The sequence below is a fragment of the Rhipicephalus microplus genome, chromosome 9, assembly GCF_043290135.1.
Source record: "Rhipicephalus microplus isolate Deutch F79 chromosome 9, USDA_Rmic, whole genome shotgun sequence".
Lineage (NCBI taxonomy): Eukaryota > Metazoa > Arthropoda > Arachnida > Ixodida > Ixodidae > Rhipicephalus > Rhipicephalus microplus.
The window spans coordinates 48,019,863-48,040,273 of record NC_134708.1 but is presented as its reverse complement, the minus strand read 5'-3'; the positions used below and the strand labels follow the sequence as shown (position 1 = coordinate 48,040,273).

The 20,411-nt window shown below is 48.3% G+C and overlaps 1 protein-coding gene and 1 long non-coding RNA gene across 2 annotated transcripts in view; one reads left to right on the top strand and one right to left on the bottom strand.

Annotated features, from left to right (window-relative positions):
* Positions 1–20,411, top strand: part of LOC142771739 (uncharacterized) — a 220,436-nt gene that overhangs the window by 74,700 nt on the left and 125,325 nt on the right. The gene's annotated exons all lie outside the window — the stretch shown is intronic.
* On the bottom strand, positions 12,790–15,991 carry LOC142771737 (uncharacterized). The gene is made up of 2 exons (XR_012886115.1): positions 15,650–15,991; positions 12,790–14,201 (listed from the first exon to the last, which is right to left on the bottom strand). It is a non-coding gene; the product is annotated as an uncharacterized LOC142771737 (long non-coding RNA).

Genomic DNA, 20,411 nt, shown 5'->3' with positions numbered 1-20,411 from the left:
CGTGGACCCCCGCTCTGGCAGACAAGCCCAACCGACGCGCTTGGTTAGAGCCCTGTTGCTCAGACATCAATAAACCTTGTCGACACCCCCTGGAGCGACGTGGCAATTGGTGGAGGTGCTGGGTAGCCCCTCACGGATGTTTCAGACCCCTCCTGGAAGCGGCACCACAAGCCCAGTGCGAGTCCACACTCCCGTTCATCGGACAAGCCGCAGGATCAGGGGATTGCCACCCGAAGCTGACCCTACAGTTCACACAAGTATGATGAGCACGTCCGTTCAAACCACTCTAACAGGTACGGGAAACCCCCCGGTGACTCGGTACACCCTCGAAAGTCCACAGGTTCCGACACCGTTTCATGGCACCGAGCTTGAAGACGTCGAGGACTGGTTGGTCGACTTCGAACGCGCGGCCTCTTTGAACGACTGGAATGACGCGGCCAAACTACGGCGTGTTTACTTCTATTTGGAGGATGGAGTACGTACCTGGTACATGAATCACGAGGAACAGATGACATCGTGGCCCGATTTCCGCCGCCGGCTGTTGGACACTTACAGAAGTGCTGATCGCCACGAACGAGCGGAGCGAGCGATCCAGGCCCGCATCCAGATGCCCAACAAAACTGTCATGACCTATGTGGAAGATATGACGCGTCTGTTCCGACGGGCTGATCCAAGTATGACAGAAGAGAAGAAGTTGCGTCACCTGATGCGGGGAGTTAAGGAGCAGCTTTTCGCTGGCCTTGTACGGAGCCCTCCGAACACGGTCGCCGAGTTTTTGTCTGAAGCCGTTACGATGGAAAAGATGCTTCAGCATCGATCCACCCTGTATGAGCGGCAAGTGAACACGTCCACTGCTCAAGTTCTGACGACTTTTGGGAGCAACACCGAGTGTCTGCGCGACCTTATCCGCTCTATAGTACGTGAGGAGCTGCAAAAGGCTGCCACACCACCACTACCTACGGTGAGTTCTATTGCAAGTATCGTCAAGGACGAGCTGCATCATGCCTTGCGTGACCCTGTGAGTCTGGATAACGCCACACCCTCCCCGGCTGACTACCACCGTGCGACTTATGCGGAAGCCTTGAAGCGCCCAGCTTCCTCTTCCCGGCTGTTTGTTCAGGCACCTCCTACAGTTTCACTTCAGTCGGCGCAGCCTCTACGGTACTACGAGAACACACGCACGCCCCCACCCCTCGTTTACGCCAACCCTGTGCATCTTGCGAAACAACCAGCACACTACCTTGACGACAGACGTGCTTCGCCTCGGAAATCTGATGTTTGGCGCACTCCTGATCGCCGACCTTTGTGCTTCCACTGTGGTGAAGCGGACCATTTGTACCGCCAGTGTCCATACCGGCGTCTCGGGCTGCGCGGCTTTTCAGTATATTCAGCGCCTCCTCGGTATGGCCAGCGACCCCGGGACATTGAGGATTACCTGGCTCAACAGCGCATGCCACCGCCTTCTGGACGGCAGCTACGCTCACCGTCGCCGAGGCGCTTTTCATCTTCGCCACAGCGCCATGCTGGCGCACGGTCCCCCAGTCCCCGCCGGGAAAACTAACGCAAGTGACCCTTGGAGGCAAGGTCGCTGGCAGTCGACGTGCTGAAGACCTCCGATCGACGCTAACAGTAAAGGGTGTGGATTCGACTGAGCGATATGTGCGGCTTTCTCTGGATATACCGGTGCTGATTGACGGCTATGCAGTAGGTGCTTTAGTTGATACCGGGGCTGACTATTCGATACTAAGCGGGAAAATGACCAGACTACTAAAGAAGGTAATCACGCCCTGGCATGGCTCCGTGATTCTAACGGCTGGTGGCCACACCGTCTCTCCGCTCGGAACCTGCACGAGTAGAGTTCGGGTCTGCGGTTATACTTTTGTAGCAAGTTTCCTTGTGCTCCGTGAATGTTCACGCGACGTTATTCTTGGTGTTGACTTCCTGCAGGTGTATGGAGCTGTCATTGACCTTCAAGAGAATCGCATCATCTTCTCAGCCGACCGAGCGATCGACAAGCAGGACGACCAACAACGTGCCGACTTTCTTCGTGTTTCTGCTGAAAGTATAACGCTTCCTCCAAGAGCCAGTGTTGTTGTCGACGTCACATGCTGTGGATTGCGAAATGGTGAAGCGATTGCAGAAAGTAATTTTGAACGCCTGCTGACTCAAGGTTGTGGTATAAGGCGTCGCTACCGACTACAGCGCTGTGCGGTGGCACGCGCTCGGTGGCCGCCACGGGGGGAGAGGGAAGAAGATGAAATAAACAAGATGTCTCCGTTTATGCTGTGCTATTCATTATGCACGATGTAACATATTTTGGCGACGAGGATTCACCAGCCCATGTGCTACCGGCCTGAACCTCATCTGTGCCCTCGTTTATTGCCTACCATCTTCTACGATGAGTATTTCGGGGCTACAGCCGCCACCTCCGTTCCTGTCGTCACCTGGACACCCGGACATTCCATGGGAGCAATGGATCCAGGCTTTCAAGAATTACATGGTTGCTTCGGGCGCCTTCGACCTACCTGCCATTCGTCGGAAGGCGATCCTGCTCAACTGCTTGGGCTTGGAAGGACAACGTATCTTCCAGACTCTGACGACTACTGACGACCCGTGCCTCGTGCCTGCGAGCGCTGCGGCAGGTACACTGACGTCCCCTAGTCCTGATGTGTTCGACCGCGCCATCGCGACGCTGGAAGGTCACTTCAAAACCACGTTGAACGTCACTGCAGCGCGTCACCGTTTCCGTCAACGTACGCAGGCCCCAGGTGAGACTGCGGCTGATTACGTCACCGCGCTGAGAAGTCTTGTAGGAGCATGCAATTTCGGTGATCTAACGGACGACATGATACGCGACCAGCTCATAGAGAAAACCACAAGTGGATACTTACGTGAACGCCTTCTGCTGGAAGAGTCTCTCACGCTTTCTAAGGCTCTTACCATTGCCAAACAGCATGATCAAGCGACTAATGAAGCAAGAGAACTTGCACAAAATGACTTGCAAGTTCATCGTGTAAAAGATACTTCAAATCACAGAGAACGGCATTGTAGCACATGTACTTGCTATAACATGCACGGTCAAAGTCGCATATCTCCGAAAGAGCAAGTATGTTATCGTTGTGGTTCTACGGCACACCTTGCAAATAGCTCTCTGTGCAAGGCCAAAGCACATAGGTGTCGACAATGTGAGAAAATTGGCCATCTTGAAAAGGTGTGCAAGTCATTGCGGAAGTTTGAGAAGAATGTTCAGCATGTAGCGGAAGGTAACGATACAGCTGATCCAGACGACCATTTAAGTGTTTGTCAGAGCTGGAGCCGTAAGAAGGGAATTTACGCAGCGTTGGAAATAGAAGGAATTTCTGTACCATTTTTGATCGATACAGGATCATCGGTTTCGATCCTGGCCGAAGAACTTTACCAACGCTATTTTTCTAAAGCGTATCCACTGAAGTCTACATCCGTCCAGCTTCTCGATTATTCAAAGGCAGCAATTCCTATACATGGATGCTTCATTGCTACTGCCTCATTTCACGGCCGATGCACTTCTGTTCTACTATACGTTGTGCCTGGGGGAACGACCATTCTGGGATTAGACGGCATCGCTGCTCTGGATATGAAGATCCAAGGGTCACCGCTCAGGTGTCTTCTAATGACGCAAGAAACTCCGGTGCTACCTCCAGAATTACGTTCTGAGTTTGAGCACCTATTTGCAAAAGAGCTGGGAACTGTGAGAGGTTTCACTCACAAGGTCAGAGTTCGCGCGTCTGTACAACCGGTGGCCAGCAAACTGAGACGACTGCCACTTGTCATTCGCGAGCAAGTCTCGGCAGAAGTTCAGAAATTAGAAGCTCAGGGCATCATTGAGCGTGTCGACTCTTCTGAGTGGGTCTCCCCTATTGTCGTAGCCAGAAAAAAAGACGGCTCGATTCGCATGTGTGTTGACTTACGGGAGCCAAACAAAGCTGTGGTAGTAGACAGTTTTCCTTTGCCACAAACTGAGGAGCTCCTGAACAGCCTGGCTGGGGCACAGCGTTTCTCGAAGCTAGACTTAGCTTCTGCATATCACCAGTTACCGCTCAGTTTAGAGAGCCGTGACCTTACCACGTTCATCACTCACGATGGACTATTTCGCTTCAAGAGGGTTTGCTTCGGACTGGCGTCGGCGCCATCAGCGTTCCAGAAAATGATGCACATGATCTTGAAAGGGTGCAAATGTGTCCTATTTTACATTGATGACATCATCGTGTATGGGCGATCCCGAGAGGACCATTTGGGAAACTTGCGCGCTGTATTGCAACGTCTTTCTGATGCTGGCCTCCGGCTCAACAACAAGTGTGTCTTTGACGTGGCAGAGTTGACTTTTCTAGGTCACGTTGTGAGCGCCAAAGGATTATTTCCGTTGATGTCATCCATTGAGGCGATAACAAAGGCACCATCACCTACAAATATTAACGAACTCCGCTCGCTACTGGGGCTTGCAGGCTTCTATTCCAAGTTCATTCCTCATTTTTCGGATGTTGTCGAGCCAATGCGCGCCTTGCTACGAGGACAAGCCTCTTTCGTTTGGAGTGCGGCAGCACAGAGCAGTTTGGAGCGCCTGAAATCTCTGCTCACATCTTGCGAAGTGCTTCATCTTTTCGATCCTCACTTGCCTGTGTTCGTTACAACTGATGCTTCAGGATATGGATTAGGTGCAGTACTTCAGCAAGACAACGGGACCTCACTGCAAACTGTCGCATTCGCCTCCCGCACACTTCAACCGCATGAGCGGAAATACTCAGTCGGCGAACGTGAGGCCCTTGCCTGTGTTTGGGCTTGCGAACACTGGCACGTTTATCTATGGGGACGACCTTTCATCTTACGAACGGATCACGCAGCGCTGGTTACGCTTCTTTCGACGAAAGGCACCGGTCACCGACCATTAAGGATTGCGCGCTGGTCCTCACGGTTGCTCTGCTACAACTATACCGTCGAATACAGGAAAGGTAGCGAAAACGTCGTGGCTGACGCTCTCTCCAGGCTACCCGTCCAGAGTTTAATCCGCGATGCACCAGAAGAGGAATTTATCTGTTTGTTGTCTCCCGTAGTTACCATGCCAGAACTTCAAGAAGCAAGTGCCAATGATCAGATTATCTGTGAAGTTAAGCACTTCACGACTACTTCTTGGCCTGACAAGAAATCACTGTCAAAAGAATTGCTACCTTACTTTTACGTGAAGGCTGAACTCTCTGTTGTAAGTGATATCCTATGCCGGGGTGACAGGATTGTCGTGCCTGCAACGTTGACACGCCGCCTTATGGATCTGGCCCACGAGTCACATCCAGGCATTAGTCGTACCAAAGCTCGCCTGAGAGAGTCCTATTGGTGGCCATGCATGGATAGTCACATTGAAGAACTGGTGCGCACATGCGTGATTTGCCAGTCTTGTGACAAGTCCGCACGTACCTTTCCAGCGCCACTGCAACCTGTTCCTCTTCCTGACGCGGCGTGGGAAAAAATTGCCATCGACATTGTGGGACCTTTCACGCAAGCTTCGGCCGACTGCCGTTTTGCGATTACTGTTATTGACTATTATAGCAAGTGGCCTGAAGTGGCGTTCGTGCGAGATGCGACCACGTCTACAGTGAAGAAGTTTTTACTTGAACTTTTTGCGCGAGAAGGCTACCCACGTAGTATTGTATCCGATCATGGACCACAGTTCTCTTCAGCAAGCTTTGACGAGTTTCTCACGGAGCGTGGAATAACGCACTACAACTCTTCCGTGTATTACCCACAAGCTAACGGCTTGGTGGAGAGATTCAATAGGGTGCTGAAGTCGTACATTCAACTAGCCCTGCTTGAACGTCGTGACGTACGAACAGCCATGCTTGATTACCTGCAAGTATATCGCTGTACGCCTCACGCGACTACTGGTGCGACACCCGCTGTTCTTCTTCATCGACGCCAACCTCGCACCAGACTTGACATATTGGGATTGCCCGACAGATGCTTCAGCACGGACCCGTCAAGGGCGATTGAACAGCTACGAGAGCATGTCAAAAAGAAGCAAATGATCTCGAAGAGCTACACCGATGAAAAACGTGGAGCCAAGGAACCCAGTTTCGTCGTTGGTGATTACGTGCGCGTTAAGACAACTGCAGCTCACGGTAAGCTGTCTTCACAATTTTCCGCGCCCAAGAAGATCATTGGAAAACGGGGACCGGCCTCGTACCTTTTGGACGATGGGCGTGTGTGGAACGCATCTAAGTTAATCGCAGTTCACTCCGGAGCGGTCAACAAAATGAAATCGGGCACCCCTGCTGTTATGAACTGGACACCTGCATTTAATCGGTCTTCTCATGCATTACAGCCTGAAACCGCTGCCCTTATGAACTGGTCCCCTGCATCTGATCGGTCATCTAGTGCGCCCCAATGGGACACATCAAGAGCGGATGGTCATGAAAGGGCAGACCCCGTATCATCTCCACCAGACGGCACGCAAGCTTTGACCAGTCCAGGATTTAATGCGCCTGCAAGGAAAAGCAAGCGTAAAAAGAAGACCCCAAAGAAATTGAAGGACTTCGTTAGGAAGTAGACAAAAACAGTTTTGTGTGTTTCTACCATTTATTTTTATTTTATTTTATTTTTTTTTTTTGCAAGAGGGGATATGTGGTATAAGGCGTCGCTACCGACTACAGCGCTGTGCGGTGGCACGCGCTCGGTGGCCGCCACGGGGGGAGAGGGAAGAAGATGAAATAAACAAGATGTCTCCGTTTATGCTGTGCTATTCATTATGCACGATGTAACAAAGGTGTTTGTGGGGCTAGGAGTATCATACAGCTACGTGATGGCCGATCTCAACTGCTCGTTACAAATTTCAGTAACGAACACCGACACCTTTTCCGTGGCACTTCGGTAGCGTTTGCTGATGAATTAGGTACCGTTCCCATCTGCTTCTCGTCGGACGCCGTGGAGGCCGCCGATACGTCTCTAAACAATATCGATAGTAATTCTAACCTCACACCAGAAAACCAGACAGCACTGCGAAAACTCTTGCTTGAATTCAAATCATGCTTCGCTACTTCCTCTAAGGTGCGCCAGACTTCGATCACTAGGCACAGAATCATCACTTACGAAGACGCCCGGCCAGTACACCAACAGCCTTACCGTCTGTCAGCGAAGGAACGAGAAGCCATTCGTACGCAAGTTCGAGAAATGCTTGACGACGGCATCATCGAGCCTTCCAACAGTGCGTGGTCCTCTCCGGTCGTCCTAGTCAAGAAGAAAGACGGAACGCTACGTTTTTGCGTCGATTACCGGAAGCTGAACAGCGTGACTAAAAAGGACGTGTACCCGCTGCCACGCATCGACGACTCGTTAGACAGATTACGCCGCGCCCACTATTTTTCCTCTTTGGATTTAAAAAGCGGGTACTGGCAGATCGAGGTTGACGAGCGAGATCGCGAGAAAACGGCCTTTGTTACCCCTGATGGCCTGTATGAATTTCGAGTCCTTCCTTTTGGTTTGTGCTCAGCGCCTGCAACCTTCCAGCGAATGATGGACACTGTGCTTACTGGTTTGAAGTGGCAAACTTGCCTCGTATACCTTGATGATGTTGTCGTTTTTTCTGAAACCTTCCAGCAACATCTTCATCGCCTCAGGAGTGTGCTACAGGCTATTCAATCAGCAGATCTTACACTCAAATCGCAGAAGTGTCACTTTGGTTATGAAGAGCTCAAATTCCTTGGCCATGTAGTCAACGCGAAAGGAGTCCGACCCGACCCCGACAAACTTGCCGCTGTAGCCGCGTTTCCGCATCCTACCGACAAAAAGACTGTTCGGCGATTTCTGGGCTTGTGCGCCTACTATCGACGATTTATTAGAGGGTTTTCGAAGATAGCGGAACCCTTGACTCGCCTTACACGCGACGACACACCGTTTGTATGGGCTACCGAACAACAGGCTGCTTTTGCCGAGCTACGACAGCGGATGCAGTCAGCCCCTGTTTTTGCGCATTTCAACGATGATGCTGACACAGAGGTGCACACTGACGCCAGTAACATCGGCCTCGGCGCAGTGCTCGTCCAGCATCAACACGGCAAAGAACGAGTCATTGCCTACGCCAGCCGCTCACTGTCCCAAACCGAGGTGAATTACACGACCACAGAGAAAGAGTGTCTCGCAGTTGTGTGGGCGATCACCAAGTTTCGCCCGTACCTCTATGGTCGTCCATTTAAAGTGGTGACGGACCACCATGCCCTCTGCTGGTTGGTAAACATTCGTGATCCCTCTGGACGACTGGCCCCATGGAGCTTGCGTCTACAGGAATTTGATGTTACCATCGTATATAAGTCTGGACGGAAGCATGAAGACGCTGATACGCTGTCGCGTGCACCCATACCTTTAGTCAATCAAGAAGAAGACGACGATGACAGTTTCCTGGGCGCCCTTAGCTCATCTGACTTGAGCAGACGCCAGCGAGAGGATGAAGAGATTCGACCGCTCATTGACTATCTGGAGGGTCATAGCACCGTTATACCTCGCCATCTATTTCGTGTTGTGACGTCTTTCTGCCTCCGAGGTAATGTCCTGTACAAAAAACCCCGTTCTACGAGCAGCGCTTACCTCCTCGTCGTTCCGAAGGACATGCGGGACGAAGTCCTCTCCGCGTGCCATGACGAGCCCACATCTGGTCATCTGGGTTACTCGCGAACGCTCGCCAGAGTAAGTGAGGCGTACTACTGGCCCGGACTTTCGGCAAGCGTGAAGCAGTACGTTAAAAGCTGTCGTGAATGCCAGCGTCGAAAGTCGCCACCAAACAAGCCGGCTGGATTACTTCAGCCAATTGATCCATCCCACAAGCCATTTGACCAAGTCGGCATGGACATTCTCGGCCCATTTCCTTTATCGTCCGACGGCAACAAATGGGTCATTGTTGCAACTGACTATTTGACCCGCTATGCTGAGACACAGGCGATACCACGACCCATGGCTTCTGAGGTAGCACAGTTCTTCATGTGCCACATTGTTCTGCGCCACGGTGCTCCATCCACAGCGATAACCGACAGAGGAACAGCGTTCACTGTACAGCTTATTGATGAAGTTTTTCGGCTAAGTAACACTAGACATCGAACGACGACTGCTTACCATCCGCAGAGCAACGGCTTAACCGAGCGACTAAATAAGACAGTCACAAACATGATATCCATGTACATCGACGTCCAACACAAAACATGGGATCGCATTTTGCCTTATGTGACGTTCGCTTATAACACCGCCGTTCAAGAAACAACCCGATTTACACCGTTTCGCCTTCTCTACGGCCGCGAAGTTCAGACGATGCTGGATGCGATGCTTCCTTATGAAGGCGCTGATCGATTAACAAGTGACGCAGGAGAATTTGCACAGCATGCTGAGGAAACGCGCCATCTCGCCCGGCTACACATTGGTCAGCAGCAACAGGTCGATGCACGACGTTACAATATGCGTCACAATGACGTATCTTACAGTCCGGGAGACCAAGTTTGGGTTTGGACCCCTGTTCGACGCCGTGGCCTCTCCGAAAAGTTTCTCAGCAGATACTTCGGTCCGTATAAAGTAATACGCCGCGTGAGCGACGTAAACTACGAAGTGGTTCCGGACGCTACGTTGTCACGATGGGCACAACGAAAACAACCGACCTCTGACATAGTTCACGTGGTGCGCATGAAGCCCTATTTTGCGCGTTCCTAAAAGACCACTTTTTCTGTGTTTTTTTATTTGTGCTCTGACAATTGCCTCATCATTGGTGAACTTATCGCGTCTAACATTTGATCATTGGTGCCCTTTTTCATTGTTTAACCTACTTTGTTTTGGTTTTTTTTTTCAATAACTTTACAGCATCGGGACGATGCTCTTTCTTTTTTTTTGTTGAGGAGGAATATTGCCACCTACTTCTAGTAGTGGGTCGTATGCCAAGGTGAAGGCACACACCATGGAGAAGAAAGAAGTGCGCGTGGACCCCCGCCCTGGCAGACAAGCCCAACCGACGCGCTTGGTTAGAGCCCTGTTGCTCAGACATCAATAAACCTTGTCGACACCCCCTGGAGCGACGTGACAATATGTACTCATTTGATACAGCCATCACGTCGGGTTAGCGTCAATTTTGGTTAGATGCCATGCGCTGAAGTTGATTTTTGTAGCATTGTTCAGAGCCAGCATCTTCGCGAGCATCAGTGCTTTATATCAGCTTCTGGTGTTGCTAATACACATGTTCCAGTTGGCATCGTTGCGCAAGTGCAAACAAATGGTTATATAAGCATCGGCAGTTCTTGAACATATGTCTGTGCGTGCAACATTTGTACATGTAATTAGCGTCATTACAGGACGTGTCGCTCAATTAAAAAAAATTGCAACATGGTCACCTTTCTCCGCATGCTTCGCAGAACGTCGATTCCCAGGTACGTGGGATCTGCCATATTTATTTTTTCATTTACACTTATTTTACGGGTTAGTCGAAGCCCAAATGAAGAACCAAATCCAAATTTTACCCCTGAATACCAACGATAATCGGCCATATAGATCTCAGCCTCATTATAGATTTCAGGAATTTCGCTGATATGCACACACTGGCGAAAAATGGTTGCAGAGGGTCTGATCGTGTTGCCAGTAGCAAAAAAAAAAAACTACGTATTGCGCAGTTGCAAGTTGAAGTAAACTGGTTCTTTAACAAAAATAAAAAAAACAAAAAAACACTCATATGTTTAGGTCGCGAACATGCGTCAGGCAGACGTTTATCGCCTTGTGTGATAACTGTACGCATTTATTGTTACTTTTTGGAATAGCAAAGTTTACCGAGACAGCGTGCTCGACGTGTGTCACGAGGTCCGATTTTCTGCGTATTCACTTCTTGTTCGAAAAAAAAAAAGAAGCAAGTCCTCAGTCAGCGCGTGCGCAGCCCTTCTGGTAGTCTTCGCGAGGCACGCAGCAGTCGATTCGCAAGTGCAGCTGGAAAGCACTTGACCTTTTCAAAGGGCCTCCATTTTCGATGCCAGCGCGGGCAAGCAACAACGGTGAGCTACTTTATGTGTTTAAAACAAATGTTCGGTGTTTTTAGTATAATGAGTTAAGAGAAAGCGCTTAATCATTTGGAGTACTTGGTTCAGTGTTAAAAATGTAGTGAACTACTTAGAGTACTTCGCACTGTACCATGGGAGATCATAAAGCTGTCCTGTGGGCCTGACACTCGATGAGGCCTTGTCGACAAAAATTAGGACGAAGTCACAGACAAAGGCGTTCGATAGTGTCAATGTTCCACGGTAGCATGTGCTTTGGTCGGAGTACTTGGTGTTTAGAACAAATGTTCGGCGGTTTAGAGCACGACATACTCTAGTACATGGAAGCGCAATAAGTTGTCCCAGGCGGTGTTCTATACTCTGCGTGTTTAGAAAAAGTGGCTAACGATTTAGAGTATACTCATTGCTCTAATATGGGTGAGCTGAAAGCCGTCCCGTAGGCCAGACACTAGATGCGGCCGAATTGACAGAAATTACGCCCGGGCCGGGCGCCGTTGGAAAATCCGGCGCTCCGTATAGACCTATACTATAGAAGCGTTCAAAAACAGACCCTTCAGCACTGATTTTGGGGCTCAGTGTTAGTCTCTTTAGGTATACCTGCCTACCCACTCGAGCAGCCCTGCCTCAATCCAGCACTGATGCTGTGCGGTATACCTTTGATTTTGCACGAAATGCCACAAGCCTACACCAGAAGGCACACCAAAACACCGCACCACACAACCGTGCTTTAGTGTGCTAAATCGAAGTCGTTCGGTTTATTGGCAAGCAAACCCAGACTGAAGTGCTTCTGCAATGGCATTCGGTTACTATGTTCACGGTAGATTGATGTACATGTCAAAGCGTTCCTAAATATGTTAAGGAAAATGTGGGAGGGTGGCTGGCATTATAATTAGGCACGTATCAGTAATTAAGCATTTCTCAGTGCCGCTTTCTCGGAATATAATATGTGTGTTTTACAGTGTCACTGGAAAGAATAAAAAAATTACGTGGCATCGGGGGTGGCGTTCGGACTTGTCGTGGAAGATTAAACATGATGACAGAGAGATAGTGCACCCAGCGCAAGATAACATAGACACCAAATGACAGTGACTCAAGTACAGAGTGCATGATCGGCTCCGGCCGACATAGGGTGCCTTGATGCCCGCGCGCTCCGCTGAGGGTGAGGACAGCCGCGTCGTCTGCTACGACGGCCGCCATTACGGCTCCTGCTGTAGTGGGGCAGCATGCGAAGCGCATTACCGCTTGCGGTGCTCGCGTATGGTAGGAAAGAAGTACTCGTTGGCGAGCTTTTTTTTTTGGTGCAACTTGGACACCTCTTAGTGCTGTTGTTGCCTAATTGTTAAATGGAACAACGCACGTCATACAAACTGGTGGCCTGTGCTTGTACAATGCGCCAGGGGCTGACATAGACTGAATGAAATGAGCCACGAACTCCCACACCAGAAAGATTCGCGTTAAACCGTTGTCGTCGTTAAGACGGAGGGGCGCATGAACTTTTATTACTACGCTTGCTGAAAGGAATGCAATATTTGGGTCTTTGTGAATCAGCCGAATAGCAAAGACAGGAATCGCTGTACTTTATATACTTGCGTGTGTGTGTATATATAACACACACACACACACGCACACGCACACACACACATTATCTGACATTCGGTACCACCTTCCCCTGCCTCACCATTTCATGCACTGTGCAGGCAGCATACCCGAGAGTAACATGCTTTACCAGTGTACCTTTATGAAACGACACCCACGATTTCAGTGAACAGGCCATTTATTTGTGCGCCTTAATGCTGCGTTGTCCCACTAGTGAAAATCAAAGTCAGATACAAGACAAACCAAATGCAGTACGAAATGAAATGTTTAAAAATAAAAAATGTAGATTCAGGAACGGCGTGGTTTTGTGGGGTCTCTAGGGTAGTTTTAACTGCAGCTGGATATTGACGCAGACCAGGAGGAGATTTGTTGGTCTCGTTGCTGGAGGGTGCAGGCACAGTTCTTTCTTTTGGTGGCTTTCGTTCCTTAGGCAGTGCTGCAAGCAGAAATGTATGTATGCATGAACATATTCAAGCAATGCCAGTTCATGTCTAGCTTGTTAATTTTACAAATGTAACACATGCAGCAGATACCGGCTTAGTTATTGACGTGAGGAAGACACTTGTCCTTCCCCCGCCCTTTCCACAAGGGATAGGGGAAGGTCTTAAAATACCATAATTAAATTGTGCTCAAAATTTCTCCCCACAATAAATGGCTCTAATTCAAATTGGAGTTTCATATGCCAGAGCTACACGTGTGCGCCGTTGTGGAGGGCTCAACTGACATTCGCTCCCTATGCAGTTTATTGATTATTTGATTGTAGGGCTTAACACGCAATACTTTTTTGCAGACTAGTTGGTTCATACTTGAAAAATTGAATTGCTGCACAAACTTGAAGAAAAAAAACAAGAGAGACAGGAAAGAGTGCAGTTTTTTTTTTCAAGCTTAACACGCCAACGCAACACAGGTAATGAGGCGCACTGTAGTGGGGGCTCGTGCATCGTGGATCTCGTATACATAATGGTTTCCGTTTTCCCCCTTTGTAAATAACATAGCCACTGCACCTGACATCCTAGCAGTACGCGACCGTGTGCTAAGTAGCGGAAAACTGTTGTGCAGTGGGTCATGCCTGTAAACACTGAAATCCAGACGTAAATACAGTCATGACCAAAAAATGCAAACAAGAAATATAAACCACAACACTCAAGTATCGCAATTTTTTTTTACATGCAAGTCAAAGTGATGCAACGTAATCACAAAAACAAAGTTGGGAAATGTAGCTTTCCAAACGCACTAATAGCGTGTCATTATTTGACCGTCTAATATTAGCAGTATTTTTTGATTTTGCGTGGTCTGGTTCACATTTTTGTGTTCGCATTTCCTAGCTTTGTCCGTGACTGCATTTCCAGAATTTATGCACTAATGTGGACGCAGCATATGAGGACCTATTTGGTGTTAGCTTCGTAGAAATCCCAGGTACATAGAGTACTTGCAACTGGTGCTGCTTTATGTAATGCAAGAAAAAAGTTCAATCTTATGTTTGAATGTGAACAAAGTTGGGACGGCATTTGGTTTCAACTTCTTCCAGCCATCCGCACGATGTTGCTCATAGTTGTTCTCTTCGAAGTGAGCCTGCAAATAAAACCAGAATTAAAAATTAACACACTGGCAGAAGAAAAACGAATGTCTGTCACTGTCAATAAACAAGATTTCATGTATGCATTCAGTATGATTCGCAGCAGGAACTAGCAGCAACGTTGAAGCACAAAAAGAAGGAAACTAATTGAGCTCACGCGCGCTTTCACGTAAGCCACTTCAGTGAGCGCGATCATAGACCCAGCCTGCTGTTATAATAACCCTTTCAATTTTCGCACTGAAGATCTGTAAGGATTCCTGAATTCATGTGAATAAAATATTAGTCTCTTGTGCCGACAAAGGACCAGGTCTGATTTTATAGCGAGCGTTACAGATTTCGTTCTATCGAAAGCTTTGTACCCAAGCCTCCAAGTTCCCAATGCAATCGAATTTATTTGTCAGGTAAAAATGACAACACTCCGTAACAGCGCTTGTTTTGTTCGTCACTGAAGTGTTCCTGATTCCCAAGTATACATACGACGATACACACAAGACGGGCAGAAGTCCGGCCTCGTAATATTACGAGTTTTTCGCAGGAACAGCATGTTTATGTTCAAACGGCTTGATTTCACAAGAGGCGTTCAAATTTCGACCGATCAGTGCCAACGCGTGCACGAATAAACATGGGCAGGCCTCGTAAGCGTTGTGAAATCCCCCTACCACGCACCCGAGCCTACGTTAATTCCCTGCGAGGCCATATGCGCGCATTTCACGTCCAATTTCCTCTTATGTGAATTACGTGAACTCTACGTGCCGTACTCTTGAAGTTCGGCAGCAGTCAGTCGCCGTCAGATTTCCGTACTCGCTCGCCGGCACGCGGCCTGAACTCACTCCTCGTTTTCTGCCCTTGCATATAATTTTCTCCCTCCTCCACTTTCTAAATTCTCATATGTTTAACTACACCTCCTGCGTCCCCATCTCTTGCCTACTTTTCGTTCAGCTCAACTCCGCCAGCACCCGGTCGACGCGTACGCTGTCGGGGCGAGTTGGCGAGCGAGTACGGCAATTTCACGAAGTCTGTCTTCGGGCTGCGAGGCGGACGGTCACGACAGCGGCAGCCGGTCTCGCGAGCAAAATAGCTGCGAAGCGCAGTGCACGAAATTAACAGCCTCGGGTTGGGGGTGGGAAGGATTTCACAACGCTGCTGCCAAGGCAACACTTTCCCGTGCAAGGGCACTGAAACTAGTCGCAATTCCTATGAATGTAGTAGCACACTCGAGGCCCTTGAACCAGCATGAAATGTTATCGACACGGGGGCTTCCGAAGCCCCCGTACTTGACGCATTTTCTTAAAGCGTGATCTTTTAACACGAGCACGCCGCACAGTACCCTGCACGACGTTTGGCTGTCCTGCGTTTACATTGCGCACCTAAATAAAAAACAACGGCGCCCTAAATAATGCTGACCAGTCAGAATACGACGCACTAAAAAAAAATGTTTACTTACGCTGCATACGTGCGACGTATCAGTCGGTTGCCACTTGTCTCGTTTGATTTTAACGGTCCAAAGAAGCCTTCTTTTTGGGTCTCTTGGAAACCGGTACAACTTCCATCCGTTTCTCGAGTGATTCGAGCACTGCGGCACGCAGCAGCCGGGCATGGTGATGTGGAGATGGGTGCATAAAACTGTAAGGGAATGAACACTGCCCAACAACACCTCACACGCCAAGCATGAACTACCGGCCGGAGGCGCCAAAATGGCGGTCGCGCTGGCGCCGAAGCCGAGGCGGCGGCATCTGCCCTTGCAAAAGCTGACACCACTCTAAGCGGGGGCGCGCGCATCGAGGCACTCTAGGCCGACATTTTCCAACGCGACACGAATTCATCCGATTCGCAATGGGTCTTTTTGTTTGTTTGTTTGTTTGTTTTTGTGCATGTATTTTTTTTACTGCGTTCTTCAAGATACCATACCAGCTCACCCAGCAAACTATACCCACCCTTCTGCTGCTGCTCAAAGCAACACTAGTGCAGTGGTTACGATGCCCTACTGCTGACCCAAACGTCACCAGTCCGACCCCAGCCGTGGTGGTCGCATTTCTCTGGAGACGAAAAGCTAGACACCTGTGCAGTCTACGGTATTCTTGCACGTCAAGGAACCCCAGGTGGACAAAGTGTCCCGAGCCCTCCACTACAACATGCCTCACATTCTTGTGGATCTTTTGGCGCGTAAAGCCTCCGATATTAATGGCTATAAAGGCTTCTTAGGCATGTGTTCTATAGATTCAGACAGACATTTTGCTTGGAACGGGTGGGACAAATTCAGTTATGAAGTTTTCGAAGTCGGCTACGAATTACCTTTGCGCTAAGGACGCTGTATAGAATGGGCAGTATAAGCGCTCCGTTGGCTGCTCGGGCATGTGTTCTCCAAAGTTCTCAGTGGCGCTTGCAATAGGCGGATTCGAGCTTATCTTTTCGCCGATTCGCTTGTAGAAATTTCCAGTGGCTAGTGTGTTGTTTTTTTTTTTGTGGGGGGGGGGGGAATGGTGTATTTGCATTTTCCGGCAAATATGGTTATTTTAGTGATCACGGCTTTTACCGATAGCGCGTTCCTCGTTCATTAATGGCGCACTTGCCGTTGACCTTGAGTGTTGAACTAAAACACACATTTTGTTAATTAGCAAGCAAGTAACGTTAATTATGCACTGGCAAATGTGCATTATTAGAAGACGATCCTGTCGACAATGTTGAAAAGTGAATATGTACTTTCGTTCACAGTTACTCATACCTTCACTGCACAGAATAATTAAATTTAATTTTTCAACCGCCCCTTGCATACTTGGGCGAGATTTTATTATATGAAGACTTTTCGAGAGAAAAATAACTGAGTTTCCGCTTCTTTCGAGCTTGTTCGCGAAAGTAGCGCGGCTTTTTGGGGCTTCTCTTGTAGTGATTGTTTCTTTGCTAGCTCGGTAGCACCTGGCAACTCTGATGTCTCCTTACGTTCAGTTTACAGCTTTTGTTAATAACGAGTTGTCGGTATACAAGACTAACTAGCGGAAGATTGGCTCGCAGTACATATAAATAAGTCACGTGCTCAATTTAGGTGTCCTTTTTTGTCCTATTTTTGAGTGGCGTCGTCTGCTGTCTTGCTTCGAACTATTGGCAAGATGGCGGTATAGTAGAACCACCGCCTTAAGCAAAAATGAATTGCAAACCACGTTCCACTGACCTGTTAATAATTTATTGGTGCCTCTTTTGCGCTGAATGCGTGAACCTATCAGTTGTCTTTTTTCATGCTTCTTATGATGCAGAAATATTGGAAATATTTCTTATGGCGAAATAATTAATTAAAACTAAGATAATGAAGCCAAGGTATGTTGTATGTACTCTCTCTCTCTCTGTGTGTGTGTGTGTGTGTGTGTGTGTGTGTGTGTGTGTGTGTGTGTGTGTGTGTGTGTGATTGTAGAAGCGTTTTGGGACGTTAAGCCCTATATATCAATGAATCAATCAATAAATCATTCAAGATGGTAAAAGTAGACGAAAAAATGACTTCTGCCTGCAGGAATCGGACCCGCCACGTTTGGATAGCGCGCTACATGAGCTGTCAATGATAATAAAGTGGCCGTGGTCCTCTCTTTCACGTAATCGAGAATACATGTGAATGCAAACCTCAGAGTTTTACCCCTGTATTCAGAAATGCTCCTCGACTCGAATTCCGCCCTTCACTTGACTGAGTGGAGCACTGCGCTGCTGCTCGACTCAAGAATCGCTGCCGAATATTACCGATACGCAGTGACTTGGTGTGCCAAGAAACGGCGCTCCCATTGACTTTTTCAAGTCAAGGTGAAGCATAGAGTGAAGGAACGTTCTAACGAGCATACGTCAGTTAGTCAGAGCCAATCAGTTGGCACGTATACTGCGATCACAATTTGTCACCTAAAAGTTAATAGAGCCGCTGAGCTTGCGATGTGACAAAAGGCACGTTATTCGCAAAGGCCTTCAGCACTTTTGAGCACACTAAGATAAATGTCCAGAATGTGGCCTAAACATTGTTTTAATCCCCAGAAAAAGACAACCCTGAGAGGCAGCACTTCATTGCATAGTGCCTACCTTAGTTTAAATAGGGACGGTCCAACCCACTGTCATATGTAACAATGCCGATACGCAAAGAACTAATGCTTTCAAACCGTCCCTTTTCTGCATATTTGGCTTTGAGCAAATTACTTAAAATATCAATAATATGCTGCGGCCTAATGAAATGCACTTTGATTAGCTCAGTTGAAGAGCAATACATGATATCGCTGCTTCCTTCTACCTATTTGGTTTTTCTGAATGACATTTCGCGCAAAAAAAAAGGAACACGAACAAGGGAAAAAGGCGCATACTCTCAACTGGAACATTATTGTCGGAAACACAGAAATATAAATGAACCAAGAAAAGCAAAGACACGTGGTCAAGATTGCAGGTTGGTGGTTGGATAATATATCAAGAGTTTATGCAGCTTCACCGAAGCCCTCGCTACACATACGTCAGCTTACTTGTGTATGAAAAAGCCTCCTAGAGCCCCGAAAGAATTCTTTCATTGTTTTTGAGTAAAACACGACACATTCCTTGCAAAGCATGCAGAGATTAAATGAAGGCAGCCATCTAAACGAATTTTTGTGGTCATTAATCGGTTGCTCATGTCAAGGAAAGGCCGGTAGTCAGCATTTCATGTGTGCATTTCATTTTCTCATCGCCTGAAAAAGGAGGAAAATCGTTTTGGAATTAATGTGATATTTCCCGCCAAGAACAAGCTATAGATCGCATCTGCGCTGCGGTTCAAAAAAAAGTTGAGGCTGGCAAAAAAAAAAAAAAAATGATAGTGACGTTAAGCGCCGGAAGAAATTTGTTGAGCGTGAAAAGGGGGCAGTATATCGTATTCTCCTATCGTGGGGAAAGTGTTATATCTTTCAAACCGGGGGTTGCGTGAATAAGATATACAATACCAACATGCCCAAAGCTTGGTTCCAAGTTATTTAATGACGCACAGATATTCGGGACGCGGGGGAAGGGGGGTGGTTCTGCCTTACTGGTATTCGAAAGTTTGTCATATTGCACAATATAATACAAACACTTCACGCTCTTTCGAGTTGTTCCTAAAGCGTACATCTATAATATGAAATCTAAATCCGTTCGTCATTAGACGCTTCTGGCGAAGAAGAGTTCCGAGGAAAGTGCTCACGACATAGTGCTTTCTTAAGAAGCGTCGTGTCGCCGCCATCTTGCGCTCCAGGGAACATGACCGACGAAATCAACTGCAGCATCAACAGCGTCTGGCTCCGGGGCTTTCTACGGGGCGTCGACCGCTGCACTTTCGGGACGCCCTCAGAACGGCGCTGGTGTGCAACCAGTGCGGACTTGTGGGCCGCCGGATGGCCTCCTTTCCATGCTCGCAAGTCTATTGCGAGCTCTGCTTCTGGGACTGCACCACAAACGACGCCTGTGTGGAGGGGCGGTGAATATTCGACCGCAGTGTCATCGATGGTGATACCGTAAGCTGGAACGAGACCTGGCCGCTGAACCTCGTCAATGCTATAAGGTGAGACTATCTACAGTAACGGACAGTGAGATGAAAGAAAACTTCAGACGACAGCTACTGGTTGCGTGTCTCAGTCGTGAAAACGGAAAGACTTGTGATGAGGTAGTGCTGGTGATGATTTGGAAGACATCGTTGGTCTTGTGTGGCTCTAAATGCGCTGTTAAGTACGTCTTACGGAGCCCTAAACTTGCATGCGTTAAGTGAAAGCGTTCAAAACATTGTATCCTCGCAAACTGGATGGGGAGCGAGCTTGTGCATCGAGCTACTTTCACAATCGATTCAAAATCGAGCCGGTAATCGAAAATTTTCTTGAAGCGCACTAAAAACAGACGGGCAGAAGAGGATGACAAGGACAGCGCAAGCGCTGTACTTGTCAGCCTCTTCTGTCCATCTGTTTTTAGTGCGCTTCAGCAAAGTTTTCAATTATGAACGTAATCCAACTGGCCCAACTTGCCATCTTGCTGTGGTAATCGAGTTGCCATTGGTGACCTTCGTCAAGTCGTAATCGAAGTACACTAGCAAGACTTGAACTTTCAGAGCTCGTTGCACAGGTCTGTGATACGTTCGGACACCCTTGAACTTAGAAGACCGTATGTTCAAGCGTATGTTCGAGCAGCGATGGCGTAGTGGTTAGAGCATCCGCCTCGCATGCAAGAGGTCCGTGGTTCAAATCCCGGTACCGCGCAGT